Raw genomic sequence first — 20,374 nt, forward strand, 5'->3', positions numbered from 1 at the left:
GGGGAACAGTGTACGTGACAAAGATCATGAGACAACGCTGTGAAGTGCATTTAGAACAAACAACTCATTAAACCTAAAGGGAAGATAGGCTGCCAAATTAAGTCATATTGGGCACTTAGATATCAAGTTGGCCAACTGACAACTGGAAAAACAAGTTAATCTGTCAGTAAATCCTAACTGATTAAGTTGATGATGAGCGACTTAGGCTGGTAATTGGAGGAGGAATGTTATAACAGAAAGTAAGAATAACTGTAAGAAACATTTGGAAAGACTTGCCCAGAAACTGACATACTGATCAAGGATGAATCATGTCAATACATTATGGCATGAGCTGAAGCTGAGGTTGACACAGGTCTTGGAAGTATTTATTATTATTATTATTATTAAAAACAGATTTTATAGCTCATACTGTATACCCTCAAAGAGATATTTAGCTGATTTAAATCCAGCTCTGTGTCATGGAAGTGTGGGCAGTGTGTAGATGAACGGTAATAATAATAATAATAATACATTTTATTTGTATTTTCGTTTAAAAACATCTGTAGTCTGTGGGGCCCTCAGGTGGTTCCACAGCCTCGGAGCAGCAGATGAAAAGGCCCTATCACCCATGCTGTTGAGCTTGGTTCTGGGGACTTGGAGGGTGTTTGTGGTTGCAGACCGGAGGGTGCGTGAGGAGGTCTGGGGGGTGAGGAGTTCCTGTAGGTAAAGGGGGGCATGTCCGTGAACGGTGTGTGCCTTCCCTCCGTAGCGATAGTGCACGAACATTGTAGCAGCCATCGTCTGTTGAAATCCGCCGGTTGAAGTGAAACATCCGGCTTCATCTGAATAAGCAGACCACAGCTGCTTCAAGTTCTGTGCACTGGTGCCCAGGAGGGAAGGCACACACTGTTCATCTAAACACACTGCCCACACATAGATGACACAGAGCTGGATTGAAATCGGCAAATTATTCCTTTAAGTACCTTTAATATTATCTTAGTATTATACCGTGTTTATATATGCTATAGCAGGGCCTGCTGTGTGTTTCCCTGTCTGTGTTGTCTTGCAGGTCCCTGGGCGGAGCCAATCAGTGCAACTGGGAGCACCTGACCAGTCTCCCAGGAGTCTTTTAGACCTGGCTGTCTCAACCCGCTCACTCTCTGTCTCTCTCCATTCTCCTGTCACCACATTTCTGTTTGGTTGGCTTTGGCCTTGTTACTAGTTCAGGTTTTATACTGTATGACACCTTTCACTCATCACCTAACCATACAACCATCTGCTGACACACTGATAACACTGATTAACATTCCTCACAACTTTAATATGCTTTTTCTATATGTTCGGTAAGTAAATGTAATACCTTTTAGTTGAAACTGTGTATCTCCTGTCTTTTGTCATGCTCATGAGCCGGGTCATGACAATATAATTATGTTGTTTCAGCTGTTCATTGAAGCTAAATTATATTTACACTTTTAACCCAACTATCCATGTTTTTAAGCATGCAACACTCCATCAAACGGATGTCATGTGCATAATTGTATACCCATTTCCCCAAAATTCAGCCTGACGTATTTAGTATCTTTGGTAACGTTTGGGTCTCAACAAGAAATTTAAACACAATTCTGTAAGTTTCAACGATGTTTGGATGCACAGCATCAGTTTGTAGCCATAATAACTGACCCGCTGCTTGTGATGGTGATCCTATTGGGGGAACTGCTGTATAAAGCCTTTTGTGGCTCCAGAGGGAGCTGCGCAAAATCTACTAAGTGATGCCTCAAGTGATGTCACTTGACACAGTAAACTAATTTACGTAGACGTTTAATATATGAAAAACATTTCAACCTTTCACCTGCAAGCTATCCTCACAATCACAAATGTCTGGCCTGAAGTCAAGCTTCTCTGTCAGGTTCTATTTTAAACCATAGGCCAAAAACAGTCATGGGCAGTGAGTTCATATCTCGAGTTCATAAAGGAAATGACCTCAAATTATTTTATTTATTAGTTTTTTCCGTCTGTCACAATGTTCTCTTTCACTGTTTCTATACAGTTTATGTTGGCTGCTGCTGTGGTTCTCAACATCTGTGGTTGTATAATCTAGATGTTGGCCAGGACTCTGTTTATTACAATGTTATGCCAATAAAAGCAGTTTCAACCACTTTTCCACAAATGTACGGTTGTGAAAATTCATTCCTGAAGAGCAGAGCAGAGCTTAAAAATGGATTAACTTAAATAATTTTCTCTTTCATACCAAGTTTACATGTAAATTCTACAATGTAAACAACAAACATTCATACATTTTTTTCATTTGAGATTTGAGGTGAAAATACCAAAATTCTAAATGAAGTATGCTACATAAATTCACATGGGGTTAGTTTTGTAATAATATAAAACGGGTCGCTCGTAATGATGAACCTATAGAGAATTATCACCTTAATTTGCAGCTCCCTTGTTTTTACAGAGTCTATAGTGTGTTTCAGTTCATTGTTTAGCTGTCCGGCCCACAACCTTGCTGTTTTGGTTTACTTTTACTGCTCTCTTCGTGTCATTTAGCAACAAAGCTTAAAGAAGAGTGAACATTGGACTTTCATTCATCAGGTGACCTCAAAAATGACTCCAAAGGAATGATCATATTGCTCTGTAACCAAGGGGACAGGTTTCGTTCAACATTTACGATTTTCTATTTCACAACATTAACTACATGTTTGAAACTTAGACTGTTAAATAGAACGTTCATATGTTTAAAATGGCCACCGGGCATTGGTTTCACGACATTTAATAGAATGGTCATATATGTTGTTTTGGGAGTCATTGGCAATTGACCTAGTGTGCCATTTAGATATGAGGACGTGTTGGACATACTGTGGGGATGGTGTTGCAATGTACCAGAGAAAATTATTATTAATACAGGAGAAGGCCTTGCATTTAAAAAATAATGTACATCCCCTCTCCCCACTCCAATCATTTCCATACAGTCCCTTACAACACACAGTAAGAATTAGTGTACATCATACACAATTATATGCTGTGATGTATATTGATGGCAAAGATGTTATACTATGTTATCAAGCATTTGAAGTTAATGGATCCTTTATATTGTTGACACATTAGCAAACACCTAAACTATCCCACTTGCTTACAACTAGATAGTGTGTTTAAAACATTTATTAAATGTTCATATACTTATAAATGCTAATAGGGGGAAGGCAGTTGAAATAAAATGTTAGCCCGTAGCTTTGAGCAGTGAAAGCAGCATACTTTAACCTGGTGGTAGTGGTGGTGTCATGTCGCAGCATCTCTCTGCTGGTTGAGTCACACTGTGACTGGGCATGCTCTGTAATACAATAAAGAGGAAAGAAAGGGAGAGAGGGGAAAAACTGGAATAACTGATACAGAGTAATAGATGACTCACTCGGTGTGTGCCTATGAATGAGTCACTGTGATATACATGATTATATAGATATATTTTATTACACATATTCTGCATACTGGTGATGTAAAAAGCCTGGTACTGTCTGATAAGTATTAAAATAAAATCATTACAGTATGATATACTTTTATTTATAACAGATATTTATCAACATGATATATACTAAATATAAATTGTAGTAATTTAACTTTTATCAATGTATTTTATGAAATGCAATATGTCTCAAGGATACAGCCTAAAAGCCACAAAGAACTTGAACTCAGTTACTTACTCTCAGTGAGTCATCGATCAGCCTGTATGATTTACTACAGTACACGTTCAGATAGATGATGATCACCTTCTTTCATCATGGTTTACTTTCGGAGTAGCTACTGAAAACATCAGTTATAAACATTATTATTCCAACATGACAATCCTCTGTTAATAATATTTTCTTACATTAATGTCATAATAAAAACCCTTAAAGGCGAACTCAACAATTTTGCTTTAATGGTAACAACTTTGAGAGCTATTTAATTGCTATTTAAGAGCTATTGTTTTACAATCAATATGAAAACATGTCAAAATGTATTATACAAGAAAAATTAAATTAGTATACGAGGTATGACAGAGATTTAAAGATAGATACTGATTTGGTGAGCCTTACTTAAAAGTGGCAGTTTACTTCAAACATTGGGGTCTTTATAGAATGAGTTCCCAAAGGACAATCACTGGCTGGTCTACAGGTGTTGTACCCTGGCATGTAAGTGTTTACTTTCAAGATCAGTTACTAAATTCAAGAAGTGTTATCACTGTAATGCAACAAATGTCTCTCAAAATAGATGTGTGCACTTTTTTGGAAGAACACTTATTTACTGGAGTTCAGTATTTTTCTGAAGTCCAGATGAAGAAAAGTAAAACCTGTCAACTACAATCAATTAAAATCGCTAGATTTATGTTTCAGGTGAGATTCTTAGCATACTCCTCAGGGTTCCTCCCCAACAGTGGCTGGTACCTCTCTGTTACAGATATTCTGTGGCATTGTGGGAAGCTGCAGGTCATATCAGGAACTCTATGCCAAGTCTTCCACTGTGGGCCTACATTCTTACAGCACCAAGACAGGCGCCTTGATCCAGGGACCTAATTGTGCAACTACAGTAACAATAAGATTGTACTAAGATTGTGATTAATTGATGTTGCTGTCACGTGATTGGCTGATTAGATATTTGCATTAACGAGCAGTTGAACAAACGTACCTAATTTAGTAGCCAACAAGTGTAAATGAAACTTCTCTTTAGATAAAGCCATTGTATAATCTAAAGAATTTAAGATGTCAAAGTTTAGTTATTAAGTTCATAGAGCAAGGCACTAGTTTATCAAACAGGCAGATTGCTGTTTGTTTGAATATCTTTCCAATGAGATTCTGCCAAGTGTGTTAGACTTACAACACAATGTCATAAATCAATGGGTGGACGCAAACGCACTTACATAAACAGATAAAAAATATCTGAGGTCATTAACTATGGTATTTATCAAAGGAAAACCCTAAACCATAAGGAAAATGAAAGAAAGTCAGCCTTACATGCAGTCATGCCCAATCCTAAAGGAGAATAATAGCAGAATGCATATCAATGGAACCAGGAATGGAGGTTCTGCTGAATAAAATAAGCTTATTAATGTCCATTGTCACACATATCCGTCTGTCTGGACAGTGTGTACACCCAAGGGAAAGTGTCTCCATTGTCACTTATGCCAATTTGGTGCTCCTATCTGAAATGCATGAATCATAGCCCATTATTGTGATGAATTTTAGGACTTTGTCACTTGGAGTGAGAAGCCTTATTTCCTCTGTGCAGCTGTAGTTAGTTCTGTCAGAGAGTAAGGGAAGACAGGTTGAATCCATCGCTTTACAAACCTCCTCAGTCCACCTTTCCTCCAAAATGTCTTGTTGACAGATCAGTGCTTTAAAGCTATAGTGCCATAGTTTCTGTCTCCTCCATGAGAAATTCTAAGTAATGACAACTAGTCTGCCGTGCATCCACATGACACAAGCCTTCTGTGATAGCGCTTCACCCCCACCTGTCCTCCACACAGTTGCTAGTAGCCAAGGATAACACGGAGGATTAAAAAAACATGATAAACGGAAGAAGAGGTAATTATTGTTCCTTGAGTTTCTGTGTGCAAAAGTCACCGGACGACACCTATTCTAAACACAGCCATGCTGAGAAATACAGAGATCGTTTTGTGGAGCCAAAATTAGCTTTGTATCAACTCATTTGGCAATGGCTTGAATGTAACGGACGTTCATTATTATAAAAAAGTTACGCACTAAAGCTTTAAATTGTGTATGACGAAAAAGAGATTCTTCATGGCTTGGCTGAACTGCATATACACACTTTTGATTTAATGACCATCTCGCTTTCAATTCATGCTATGACTCATCGCGTCCCTTATGCAGTGAGAGGAGGTGGGTGCTGGAGGTTGGTGGTGTAGTCGCAGCATATTGTGACATAGATGCGCTGTAATGCAGAACGTCACAGTGAGGCCCAATGGGAGGGGACAGTGGCACTGTCGGTGGTGAGTCATGTAGGAAACCCTGAGGTGGCGTGTACATGTGTTGTCTTGAGAGATCTACATACAGTGGCCCCCATCCCTTATTTGCATACATTTTAATTAGCGACGCTGACAGATGCTAACCGACAGGTTTGTTGTTTTATATTTACATACTGACCTGTTTTCTTGGCAAGCCCTGTGTTTTTTCAGGAAATTTCAAAATGTCTAAAGACTGAACATAATAAAAGCAATTCATATGGGCAATATTGAGTACAATATGGCAAAACAATATATTGAAGCCGTCTTCACCGAACGCATTTACATGTGCGCAAGTATCCCGGTTATGTGATGCACATAAAAACATCACATCCTGGTTTGAGAAACCTGGATATGCTTCCTGCAGTTCTTTGATAGAAACCAGGACACGGTGGCATGTAAAGACCTTATCCAGGTTTCCGAACAGTCTTTGTTGGTTGAGAACAAAGTTGAAGAGATGGTGAGAAATCAAGACACAACTGCACACATTTGATCAGAAACCTGGATACTGTTATAATCGTCAATACAGGGATTTGAAGGAAGAAAAAAAAACTAAAAACCACAATCGGACTCAAAACCGGGATACAAGTGCACATGTACTGTAAATGCACTCATATGTATCAGTTAGCTCTGAGTGGTGGCCAGTCATTCTTAACTTTTGACCAAGAAGAAAATGTTTTGTATTGGCCAACAGAAAACTATTTGGGTTAAATTAAGACTCTTATTTCAAATCATTTTATAGATAGTACATTTAAGGAAATTAAAAATCGCTTTCTTGCCCAAAGTTAGCGGAGAAGATTGATACCACTTTAATGCCTGAGAGTGGTATCAAGCTTCTCTTCTCTGCAAGAAAGCTAGCAAGTGTAAATCCCAAAATAGCTGGCTTTTCCTTTTAACTGCTTGACGGACATACAGATACTCATTTTTATATTTCCCTATTTTGGTTTGTTTGTTATTGTGTTCGGAATATGTTTGGATTCACAAGTATGTTGTTAAGTAGGTTATGCCTACATTTTACTTTTACATAATTTGTTCAATAGGATTTTGGGGTTTTAGAGTGGGATTTGATATTATAGCGTGTGTGTATGTGTGTGTGTGTGTGTGTGTGTGTGCGTGCGTGCGTGCATGTCTGCATGTGTGTCTACCATTACTCCTCCGTTGTGCAAATACTAATAAATTACAATTATATGTAACACAAGCCAAAGAACACACAAGCTCTCACTAATATTGAACAGTGTGAGAGATGAAAAGAAATACGTTGGGTCGCTGATTGTGTTGTGAAGGAAAACATCTGGCTGAAGATGAAGATGAAAAAAGAAAGGGTGGTGCAGAGGATGATGCGATGGTGGAGCTGGGGGTTCAATGCTGGGGCTGTGGTTATCTATTTCAAACCCTACTCCAGCCCACTTTCACCCATTCTCATAGACCACACTCCCCACACCAGTTCTTGGTACCTTCCCCTCACGGAGGTTGGTCCCTCTTCCCACCCGCCTACCCAGGAGTCCCATTCACACATATGCATACCAGGACAGGGGAAAAACATTATATCCCTGCCAATATATGGTGTGTCATTTATTTAAAAGAAAAGTTAAATGTGTCATAACAAAATATTTAAATTTAGGTTCAGATAACAAGTCAAGTCAGTTTTATTTATATAGCACATTTAAAACAACAGGAGTTGACCCAAAGCACTTTCCAGTCGAGGCAGATGGTTGAAGATATGCCTCAATACAGGTAAACAACATTAAAACAACACGTGTAAGTTAAGTCAGCAGTGGTGGCCTAAAGGTTAGACAAACAAGCTTGTGACATGTCGGTTCAATTCCCGGACCAGCAGGATAAATCTAGGTGTAGAAAGTAAAAAAAACATTGCTTGCCTCTCCCTCATTACCACCAATGAGGTGCCCTTGAGCAAGGTCCTTAACCCCAACTGCTCCAGTGGAGCTGGTCAACTGCCAGCAGGTCCACAATGGTGAAAGCTCATTTCTACAGATGTGGGGGTATGATCAGAGTTGACTCTACCATGGTAGTCACAAGATAGAGTAGTATGAATAGTAGATAGATTAGTATGTGAATAACTGTGGTGGACATGCGAAAAAAGAAAGAATACTTTACTGGAAAGGGAATTTAATTCTCCAGTGGTCAATCAAGCCCAGCTGGAAATTTGTGGAAATTGTATGACGTTGGCCGACTTATATTTGTAGATTGTTTAGTGGATGACCTATTGAGTTCTGGGTTCTGAACCTGATTGAAGTCAACTCCAATAAATACAAGGTGATCATTGAGAATAGGTACAGAGGAAAAGACTGTGGAAATAGTTTTTTTGTCATCCCAAATTGGAACACATATTGATGCCAAGATCACAGGCATTTATTTGTCTTTAGACTTTAAAACACTGTCTGTTCTCTTATGTTATGCAAAAATCCATTTTTGAATGTGAAACAGATGCAGAGGCGGTGAATCAAAGTTGGCTGGTAGGCTGCTGTGGTTCATTATTCACAGATGTGTCCTTGTTCTGATATTACAACACCAGGTCAGTAAAACACTTACAAATGCTCTTAAATTTTACATTTGTCAGTTTAACTGGATTAGTACCCTTTCATTTTTATTTATTCTTGTTTTAGAGAAAAAGAGAAAACTAGTCAAATATGTCCCAAACAGTACATCTTAGTAATATTTGCTTAAGTCCAGGACCATGTTTAAGTCATTGGTACAATATGCAAGTTGTATCTATAGCACTAAACACCAATAAATAAATAATCTATTTCCCACATGCTCAATAGGCTGACTTAGGTCTAAATCCAGACCAAAATACAATTTAATCAATGCAACAGGACCAAGACCACCTGAAAGTGACACATTGCTATCACATCACCTCACTTGTAATCTTTCAACCGCTATAGTAACCACGTAAGCGGTGGAAGATGTGAAATTTAAGTAAATTAAATACTGAGAAATATGGATTATTTCAATCTGAGAGAAGCATGACACCATTGTATGTAATTTGCAATAAAACAGTGGAAAGTGGTAAAATAACATGTTGAACCAAACTGTCCCCAGAGCACAGAGGTAAGCTACCAGCAGGATAATTATAAAATCAATGACACAGCAAGGACAGACTAAAATCCACTATTTTACTCATGAATAGGGTGAAAAAGTCATACTGCAGTAACACATCAGGGTTTTTCCATCTGGCCATCACACCTTTTGTGCCAACATTTAAGGACTTGCACATTGAAGGTGTCTCCAATTAATACAGAAATATGATTTGTCACAACCTTCCTGGATTGTGACAAAGTGAACATTTTGCAAGTGAATCTCGAAAACTTGTATTTGAATACCCTTCATCTATATCATATCGGCCTATGGGTGCACAAGGCTAAAATAAGCAATGAAAGTTAATTTTCATTCATGACAGGACCTCTCCAAAAGGACCAACATGAAAGGGATTAAAAAACAGACATGTCATCACACTGACCCCCTCACCTATAAATCATATACTACATATTTTTTTTTTTATAGTATCTTGATGTGGTAAGGGTGGAAAATGTGTGACAGACTGATTCTACACACGTGTTAATGTACTTTTGTTTTTTTACTTCCACATTATTATTATGTAATATTGTGGCCCTGTCTTATAGGTGGGGCCTGTGTCAAAATCCAGTTCTAACACCTTTATTATTTTAGTTTGCATTGCACTTAAATGGTGCATTTTACTAAATAAGTTGTTTCATCAAATTACCACAAACTAACTGATACAAAGTACACCAACAGCAAATTATTGCCCTGGGGCCCACAATCTGGCCATGCCCAAGACCAGTGCATGCAATCACTTTATTTTGTTGAGCAATAGCAAATGTAATGGTACAATATGTAAGTTTTATTTTGCATTAAAACAACAACAAATTCATTGTCTGTATTATATCATTTTATCTATGTGCACATGGCTCAAATAAGCAATGAAAGTGGATGTTTCAATCATGTTCAGACCACTTTGGAGCAGACAGAACGTCTCCAGCAGCACAAAAGGGTTTAAATGGTAGAAAATCTAAGACACACTCATTCTACGCACATATTAATGTAAAACAGTTGCTTACAACTTAATTCTGTTTTGTCTCTTCCATCATCTTATAACTTTTCTTTTTTACTTTCGTATTTTACAACGTGTAATCTTACTATGATTGGCTGTTTGGAGAAAACAAGATCAACATGACTTCCACACCGCAGGCAGAGACTGCTGGATGCCTGCTCTTCTCCCTATAAAAGAGTAATGCACATTGCTGTCCCATCCAGTTATCTGTCATTGTTATCTGTTGTTGTTGTTGTTGTTTTACTGAATTAAAGCTGACTGCTCCCCACTGATCACCAGGGATAGCCGACAGGAACTTGTCACGATGTTTGATCTTCACATTCAGAGCAGGATGACCCACTCAGAGCAGGCAGAAATGGTAATGGTACATTGTGAGGAATTACGAACCTTGTATCAATGGAAAAAAAACTTTTTACTGAGCCTGCCTCTAAAGACTGTTTTAGGGTGTCTGAAATTTATGGAGGATAATTCTAAGAATTATATAGTGAAAATGCAGTTGAGGAAAATTTAAAAACAAAAAGATAACTTTATTTCTTAATTCATTTTCACTATGCATTTTCTTTATATATACATTCATAATTATGCTTTACTGTTTCCCATTTCAGGATTTTAAATTTAATTTTCACGGGAGGTCTGTCAAGCTTTCGAGCGAGGGAAACACCGCACACCAAAGCGTTGTGCAAATCCGATACCCGGTATCCTAAAAGCTTGGACAGGGTGGTGGAATTTTTCCCTTCCCAAAACCTAAAACCCAAGGGGAGAAAGGCTGGGCGTGGATCAAGCAGTGTGGGAGGCCCCATTTACAACTAGCTAAATGTTGACAGTATTAACAAAAACACATACGTTTGCTCCAAGGCAAGAACACGCTAATGTTAGCTAGCTAGCTAACTAACTCAGCACAGCATTGCTTGGAAATAATGATGGTTCTTTGTTCATAATGCATATATTTGAACGTAAAATAAAGACAATTCCGGCGCAAAACGAACCTAGGGGTTAAATAACAGATGTGTACCCACTCTGTCGCTCTCTGGGACATGTTTTCAAGCTAGCGCGGACCTTGATTAGCTTACAACGCTAGTATTCAGGGCACAGGGAAAGTGGGTGGTGATGGCGCAGTGGATATGACACATGCCTTTGGTGTGGGAGACCTGGGTTCGATTCCCACTGCGATACATCAACCAACGTGTCCCTGAGCAAGACACTTAACCCCTAGCTGCTCCAGAGGTGTGTGACCTCTGATATATAGCAATTGTAAGTCGCTTTGGATAAAAGCATCAGCTAAATGACATGTGATGTAAAAACAAATCACTATTTCTACCACTAAAAAGGCTCAAAATATCACCACACTTCAACGGTAGCATAATGAGGGTCCCTAAATGTTAACCGAAGCATTGAGAACTTTGTAAGTGTACAAACAGTTTATTAAAAAGATAGATTATAAAGACAGTCGCGTTCTCGTATACAGGCGGCCGCAGTCTTGGGAGCTACTGTCTTTCTGCCCCGAATACTAGCGTTGTAAGCTAATCAGTGGTCCGCGCTAGCTTGTTCCAAGCTCCAAACACATTTGATTAGCATGAAAACATGTCCCAGAGAACGATCGAGTGGGTACACATCTGTTATTAACCAATCCTTAAGATGATTAAAGGCAAGACAGAGGCTCACTGACATACTTTAAAATATATATTCAGCATTTGTTAATCGCTAAAAATATAAGCATGAGAATGTTCTCATTGCAAAGTGTTCAAGCTAATGTCTTATGTTTATTCCACAAGATTTATGGATAAGCTGTTTGATTTATAATTATTATAATTATTAGATTATTTTCAAATGTCACTTACCCTGATGTGCATGAACATAGCTGTTCCTCAATTTGTGTGTTTCCCATTTGAATGGTCAGTGTATGAGGCGGCTCACATTATTGCTTGACCTATAGGCTTTAGCTTCAATTTTGATGAAATTATTCTCTCATCGGTTGCATATTATGTCGTGGATATATCCCTTGAATGCAGACTGCAGTCCCTTTTGTCTTGCTCTCTCAGATATTTCACCTGTTCCCCAAAAATTACTAATTATCTCCTTGGGAATGTCTGACACCGGTGCATACATACTGTAACAGACGTGCCAGGCACGAAAGCTTGACAGGCGTAGCAACAGTAACTAAGGAGGGCGGGGCTTAGCGAAGGGTCAATTTCCTATTTCCTTTTAACATATAAGTATGTCCCAATCAACTGAGTACTGAGGAAGTGGTCATCTCTCTTTTAACCTCATCCTTTATCACTTGCCAATTTTCAACCCTTCTGAAGTGAGACATCCAACAGAGTTTTACTGGTGGTTAAACACGGACGTGCATCTGCCTTTTAATTATCTTTCCTCCTCAGGTTAACCCCGGTTGGAGCCAGCCATATTCAAAAACACACCAGGCTTACACTTTGGCCAGTTGGCCAGTCCATCACCAAAAAGGAGACAGACATTATTCACTTATGTAGACAATCCCACCCACATGTCTAGGGAATGTCTGGGCACAGAGAGGATCACGTTTTTTTAATTCTGGCCTCTGAAAAGTGACAGTAACCACTAAGACACAGTGTTTCCTTCTATCCATCCCTCCTCCATCTTTGCCATACATTGTGAGTTCCAATCTCCTCTGCTTAAATTTCAGATACCAAATGATAAAGTTCCAAGGGGTCTGACAAGCGATTCTTTTAAACTTTGGTCTGGAAATAATCGTGAAGCTGTGTCTTTCCCTCCGCTGACGCCCCTGTTGCATCACCAGCCATGTTTGCTCAGGTTTTCGTCTGAGTCCAGGAGACTTTTGTCTGCAAAGACATTTCTGTCACACGGGTAATTTCCCATGACAAGAAAAAGTGTTGTAGGTTACTCAAACATCCATAACCTACAACACCTCCTGAAAGCACAAAGGGTGTTCACCCGCTAGAGACGGAGATGAATGGAGAGATGAGAGGGGGATGTTGGGAGCTCAGAGGCCAGATAGAAAATACCAGAACCTTTCTTCTTCTAAAGAAAGCTTTGTTGCAATATTCAATGATGCACAAGGATGAGATATCGTCTCATTTTGCCATGATGTGACACAAACACACACACACACACACACACACACACACACTGACATATAAGCCTGGGATTCATACGTTGCACCTGATGTTCTTTGTTGAATACAAAAAAATAATGGCTTGTGTGCTTTAACCCACCCAGATACTCTAATAGAATTTACAAGATAATAGCATTGGTGGAAAAACAGAGACCTTAACTTTATTTCCAAATTTGAATGAATGGCGCTACAGGAATGATGTCATTGCTAATGTGATATGCCAAGTGGTTGTCTTAATACTGTAAAACCTTTGATGGCATACGATGACTCAGATCAACTAAAACAAAAAACAAGTTGTTATTGTGGAGAAAGAAACACAAAAAACATTCATTCTCCTCATATCTTTACTATGAAAAACTGTGTTTAAAAAGTTTGGCTATTACCACGTCACTATGCTGAAGTTTGCTCAGTTGTCATGAAAAGTTCCAATTTAAAACTTTACGGAATTCTTATTTAAGTAAAAAGCTTTAACTGCTCAGGAAATTTTTTTTAATTTGAATACCATACACTACTACAATAAACCTTGTGGTGAGATTTTTGTTTCTCAACACATTTGAATTGCCATGATGATGAATGATTGATCCCTTTGCATGAAGTGCATTGCTTGTTGCTCCTGAAAACATGTTCAATATCTTGTCAATCAACTTATAATTTCCTTGTAAATCAATGAAATGAAGCTGATATTTGAGAGGTTTTATAGTTCCCTTCTGGTTGTGATTAATCAACATACTCCTCCATGAGTGGTGGTTTAGCTCCTGTCCTTTATTATCTCTACTCTCACTTCATACAGCTCCCCTTTATCTCTTCAAGTCTGAAGCATACATCTTTCCAACAAGGTAAATGTTTATTGTTGTGACTGGGAAACATGTGATTGCTGGCTTGGTAAAGCAGGACTATCAGGCAACTGTCTTATCTACAGTATGTGACGAGACGCTGTCTTTGTCCTTCTTGCCCAAAGTCTCTCCCCTGCATGGGCCTCTGATCTATGGGCACAAAGTGACTCAGCTTATCTACAGGAGAGACTTGAAAGATGGACCTACGGGAAAAAGAAATCTAGAAGAGAAGGGAAGAAAAGATGAGAAAAAAAAATGTGTACAAAACTCTACAGCCATTTTTAAATAGCTCAAAAAGACATGGTAAATAGTGCTCCAAAATTCTGCTTTGGTTGCTTGTTAATTTGAAAATGAATTTGAAGAGAAAACACTTACCCCAAATTGCATCTGGTCTTAAGGGACCTTTAAAGCGAGAATATGCAACTTTTGAAAGAGAGAATAATATAATCTTCCTGTTACAAATGAAAAGTTAAATTCATTAAATAAAACTTCTCAATTCAACACACTCAGGTTTTATTGTAGCAACAAAGATAGTGTTGTGTAATTGACATCAGTGAGTTGGGTCACTATTTGTATTACTCCTCTCTACCTGTGCTACTATTGTTACAATAGCCTAGATTGTCATATCAAGTGTGGTTACACTGGCTGCTGTCCAGTAAAAGTTACATCGCTAGACTTTGGGAAATATGCTGATTTGCTTTATTGCTAAAAATTAGATGAGAAGATCAATACCTCTCTCCTAAGTCTGGCTCTGTCCAATGAATGCATTCATTCTCGCTTGACAAATGCGCACAAAAAAACAAAAGGTTAAAAAAAGAATTTGTGGTTTTGAATGACTTTTGTTTTATTTCTTCAGTGCCATATTTGAATCCTCTTTAACCTAGTATTTTTTTTTTTTGGGGCCTTTATTTGACAGGACAGCTTAGACTTGAAAGGGGAGAGAGAGGGGGAATGACATGCAGCAAAGGGTCGCAGTTCGGAATTGAACTAGCGGTCGCTGCGGCGAGGACCAAGCCTCTGTACATGGGGCGCACGCTCTACCAGGTGAGCTACCCAGGCGCCCCTAACCTAGTATTTTTAATGTATTTTTATCTGTCTTTTCTACCGGAAGTTACCCACTGCACTATTTGAGGTTCAAGGTTTTTTCTTTCTTTCTTGTTACATTGCATTATTCATCTTCTCATAACAATTGCCATGTACCTGACTTCCTGAGGTGAAATGTTTATGTTGTTCCCTTTTTATCGACCTGTTCATCAATAAATAATGAGGCATTTCTTTGGGCTTGCACTGATGGGGATTACATGGCATATTGCAGTGTTTTTTTCTTCTCTGATGTCAACTGGTGAAATGACAATGAGGACAAGAACAAACAGAGCAACCCTAGACTCTTCTCAGGATATATATAAGAAACATAACATTATTATTAATACGACACCTAAAAACAATAAGATGGCCCTCTGAAGAGCCCCCTATTTACTATATTGTGCACTAGTGTGTCCAAATTATCAGTGTGGAATTTATGCACAAAATTGTGCACTCAAAAATTCCCCACAATGCACCAAAAGGAGGCAGGGGGTTTCCAAAGCTATTCAACCATCCGACAAGCAGTTCTGACAAAGTATACTGGCCACTTAACGGTCCAACAATGCAATGTGCTGCAATTACAGTCGACAATACAACTGTTGGTGATGACGGAAATGAATGATGATTCATGAAAATATTGATTCATAATAACATCCATCATAGTTGAGTTCCTATCTGCAAATTTTAAGACAAATCTGCTTGTTGATAAGTTTGACCATTATAAACCAAGCCGCTTGGTCAGTGGCTCTCAGCGTCAGATACTGACGGACAAGGCACCCTTTAGCGTCTGTATGGGACGAAAGACTGAAAAAACGTTGCTAAAATATTTTGTTCCTATGCTTTCATGGACTCTCTATGGGCTTCTTCCTTGAATATGCCTCCACGTCCCCCCCGATTGCCTGCAAGCTTCTCCTTACTATACGGTGATTTCTCTACTGTGCGACAGAAAGTTGCATGAGATACAAGGTAATGAGAGATAAAAGTGTTTCTTTAGAAATAAACAATGGACAAATAGATGTAAAGTTATTCGCTGTCAAAGTGAGGCCAAAATGAATGGGACTCAATGGAATACTAGCGGAAGGTGATGGCTTGTTAGCCTCAGAAACTCCCCATAGGAGGTACACCTTCCGGATGCTCGCTTACCCCCTTGTAAACAACACTGACTCTAGCCGGTTTGCTGCTTCCTGTTTGGTGCTGGAGGGAGTGCACCCATTGGTTGTTGATAATCTTCACGTAATTTAACTTCACTACAAAGTCTTAAAACTTACGATAATATCAAATTATTGAGATGACGGAAGTGCTGCCCAACTCTAGCAAGACTCTCACGATTTCATTCTGATATTGGTAATTTGTCTGCGACAGTGGAATAGCTTGAAAAGTCATTTGGTGTAAGGTCAGCAATAACAAAATAAAGACAAAGATGTCTGTTACTCCCTTAAATTCCTACATGTCATTGCATGTCTTTGCTGAACTCCCTTTTATCTCAAGTGTGTCTCAATTCAGACTTTAAGTTCAAAGTGACCTAAACCACAGTGATGACCTTTTGATAATATAGAGACGGCAGAAATTCATGAGATGATTTGTATGTCATGAATCTTCTCGAAAGAGAGTGAAGAAACCTCCCACTTTCTACACCCTATGTACCCTTCACACATCTTTCTGTTAGACCATATTAATGACCACTAACAGTGTGTGTGTGTGTGTGTGTGTGTGTGTGTGTGTGTGTGTGTGTGTGTGTTTGTGTGTTTGTGTGTGTGCCTGTGAGCGTGTGTGCATGCATGCATGTGTGTGTGTGTGTGTGTGTGTGTGTATATATATATATAAATGATCCACTGTTATCTATAACCTACTCCTCTTCCCCCTTCCAGGACGACCACCAAAAGTAAAATTTCCACCTTCAGATGGGAAGGGAATAGTCATCAAGCATGGAAAACACAATTCAGAACTTATTTTTTGGACATTTACATAATTATTTATATCTTGCACAAAATATAAAGTGTAAAGACTAAATAACACGTGCACACAGTAAATCAGCAGTATGTTGTAGAACATGAAAAGAGAAGCTGGAAAACGCAGAGCGAAATTGGCGTGTGTTTGTGACCACTAAAAGTGGTTTAGCTATAACAAAATATTACACATTAGTTTCCAGCTGTCAGGATCATTTATGACTTCTACCTCTCTTCTTTATGACTGCTTGTGTCTTGCCATGTAACACAAAGTTAAATTATGCTTGTTGACTTGTGTACTTGCATGTGCTCTTGCGTCAAAGCTCATAAAACTCGTTCAAAGCAAATTCCTCTAAAGAAAGTTTGTGCCCTAAGTATGACTCATGAAACCCCAGAAACTTTCACAATTTTACAGCTTAGGTTTTATTTTAGTAGCACAGGTGATGAAATGATTACACTGGCAAACCCATGAGGGTTGGACACTTTGTGCAACAAAAAACTACCAGGCTACTTCAATATATATGGCACTGAATCATAGCGCAAATTAGACAATATAATGTTCCGTACTTTTGGTTGAGGATATTGTCTCTAACTTCCCATATTACCCTGGTGTGGGTGCACAGCTATGCAGTGAGCACACTTACAATAAAGGCTGAAGACAGCAGTTCTCCTTTTGAAGTTTTTATTTAACCAATTGTGAAACTGCAAAAACAGTATTGGACTACATGGTTTGAGAGTTTAAAAGAAGCAGCCCAAAAAGCGAGCTTTAATAAACGTAAGGCTGAATCCAAAAACCCAAGAACATTAGAAGATACACTGATGCTACATTTACATGTGGCCGGCTATTTTCATAAACGGACATTTCAACCTCTCAGTTTTTAAAAATAACATCGTGCACAGCTGTCAGTTTTCAGAAAAGTGTTCGTTTACACGTACCCGTGTATATACGGTATGTCGTAGATGCTGTCAAGAGCATGCCAAACCTGTAGGTGGCAGTGTAACGAGAAGCTCAAGCCCACGTTAGCCAATCAGAATCCCGAAACAAGCAACAACAGCAACAAATCACTTCCTCTCTCTTCTCTTCCTCACTTCCTTTCAGAAGCGAATCCTCCGTTTGTGTGTAAACAAAGGGCACAAACGAAGGGAAATGTCTCAGTTTTTCAAAATAACCATGTACATGTAAACAGGGTATGAGAGCCAGGAACAAATGCAGACAATCCAGCCCTGAAACAACAGAACACAAGGAAAGGAGGGTGGTGATGAGGGACAGGTGCCATGAGGGCTGACGAGGAGGTGAAACACATCAGGGCGGAGCAGATAATCACAAAGGCGGGAAAACACACAAAGCCGGAAGTAAAACAAGACATGGCACATGAGAAGAACCTACAAAATAAAACAAAACCCAGTAGCATGACACAAATTGCATGATTACGAATTTAGAAAAAGATGAGATACCATAAACAAGAGTCACAGTTATTGAAACAATTTATTAGCACAGTAACAAAGAAACTGGATTGAAAAAAGTATAAAATTAGTTATATATTTCAGTCAATCTGTTCACAGTGATACACACTCTTTTGAGTGTCTAGCAGCGATTATAGCCTAACTATCGAGATTCTAATTGGGACAAAACCTTTTTTTTCTACTTCACATAGATCATAAATCCTTGAATATAACAATGACTCATTGAACTCGGTTGAGAAATTTAAATGTTACTGCTTTTTACAGTAGGGGAGACCAGGGATGGTTGTAACATCTTTGACATTCTTTATGTATCTCAGAGCTCTTCAGTGCATTCAAAATATGATACAAACTAGGTAAATATGTCTGTTAATAAATAGTGTAGCTGTTATCTCATACAAACAAAACATGCATGGTTTAGTCTCAAACACAAGAAGTGAAATGTTACAATCCACAATCCCAGTCACAGTAGTGACAGACATTTGAACATTATAATAAAATTTAACAGTATGTGCAAACTTGCACCAACTTCGACAACTGAATGTTGTGTGTTTGTGCTTGTTTGTCTTGCACTCTTTCCTTTGCTCTTTTACATAATTTGATGCTTTAACGTTGAAAATCAACCCCCATCACTCTTTCTCTTTCAAGACCTAGGCATACTGAAATTTAAAAAAGCCATATAAATACAAATTAAAGTTTGCTTGGGGTAGGTTAACATTTCTAACTAACTAACCCAGACTCTTATAGCCATGAATGCTCGGTTACGTTGTAACCTTGGTCCTCCTGCCGCGTCCAACCGCGTCCACCCAGGCTGCTGTGCCACACTACACCCCGTAACGCCCTGCTGTGCCCTACTATGACATGAACTACTATGACTACCATTGTGATCACTGCTTCACTATCTTTATTATGACTATTATTGCCACCATTCACCACTCCCCCAACTGGTGCCGTCAGACACCGCCTACCAAGAGTCTGGGTCTGTCCGAGGTTTCTTCCTAACAAAAAAAAGGGAGTTTTTCCTTGCCACTGTCGCAATAGCTACTGCTAATGCTTGCTCTTGAGGCAACCACTGTAATAGTTGGGGCTTCGTAAAGTACAGAGTTTGGTCTAGACCTACTCTATCTGTAAAGTGTCTCGAGATAACTCTTGTTATGATTTGATACTATAAATAAAATTGAATTGAATTGAATTGAATTGAATTGAGAGAAGAGACTATTTCTCCAGCTGTAGGCCGCTCAGAGACGGTTGCAATCAAACAATCAATGATTTCAAAAATACAGGAGAATCTCAGGAACAACATGAGTGTATATATCATACACATACATATTTATTTCTTATTACTGTTTTTAATGCATACATTGAAGGAACCGACAGGTTACAGTTCACTGAAATTGTACTTTATATGATTCCACATGACAAATAAATAAATTGATTGATTGAGCCCTTCCCTCAGCAATGGTCTTTTCCTTCAAGTGCTGTGATGAGTCTCTAGACATATTTATTTGGCTTCTAAAATCAAACACAAATTGAACACAATAATGCCGTTTAACCATCTGTCCACATTCCTCTTTTCCCTTATTTTGTTCGCTATCAATGCTTCTCTCAAAATTCTTTCTTCTCCCATTTGTTGTTTTATAGTCTCTCTTTAGATTTCTGTTCACTTCATTTGACCATTTCTTTATTTCTTTTTCTCTGGCCGTTTTAAAGGGAGTCAGTTTTGGTCTGGACAACTCAGCAACAGATATATATCAATTAAATTATATAAATTTGAGAAAAATATGTTGCATTTAGGTGCAAACTTTTTTGTCCTGATTCTGTTACTGAGTGTGTTATTCTGTATTTATTTGCACATACTACAGTCTGTGAGTATGCAGT

The 20,374-nt window shown here is 38.6% G+C and overlaps 1 long non-coding RNA gene across 1 annotated transcript; it reads left to right on the forward strand.

The window, feature by feature from the left end:
* The first annotated feature begins 633 nt into the window (after nucleotides 1-633).
* Nucleotides 634-19,253, forward strand: LOC118493924. Its single transcript, XR_004895974.1, has 3 exons — nucleotides 634-716; nucleotides 2,123-2,124; nucleotides 19,244-19,253. It is a non-coding gene; the product is annotated as an uncharacterized LOC118493924 (long non-coding RNA).
* The last annotated feature ends 1,121 nt before the right edge of the window (nucleotides 19,254-20,374 follow it).

Source organism: Sander lucioperca, chromosome 19, assembly GCF_008315115.2.
Source record: "Sander lucioperca isolate FBNREF2018 chromosome 19, SLUC_FBN_1.2, whole genome shotgun sequence".
Lineage (NCBI taxonomy): Eukaryota > Metazoa > Chordata > Actinopteri > Perciformes > Percidae > Sander > Sander lucioperca.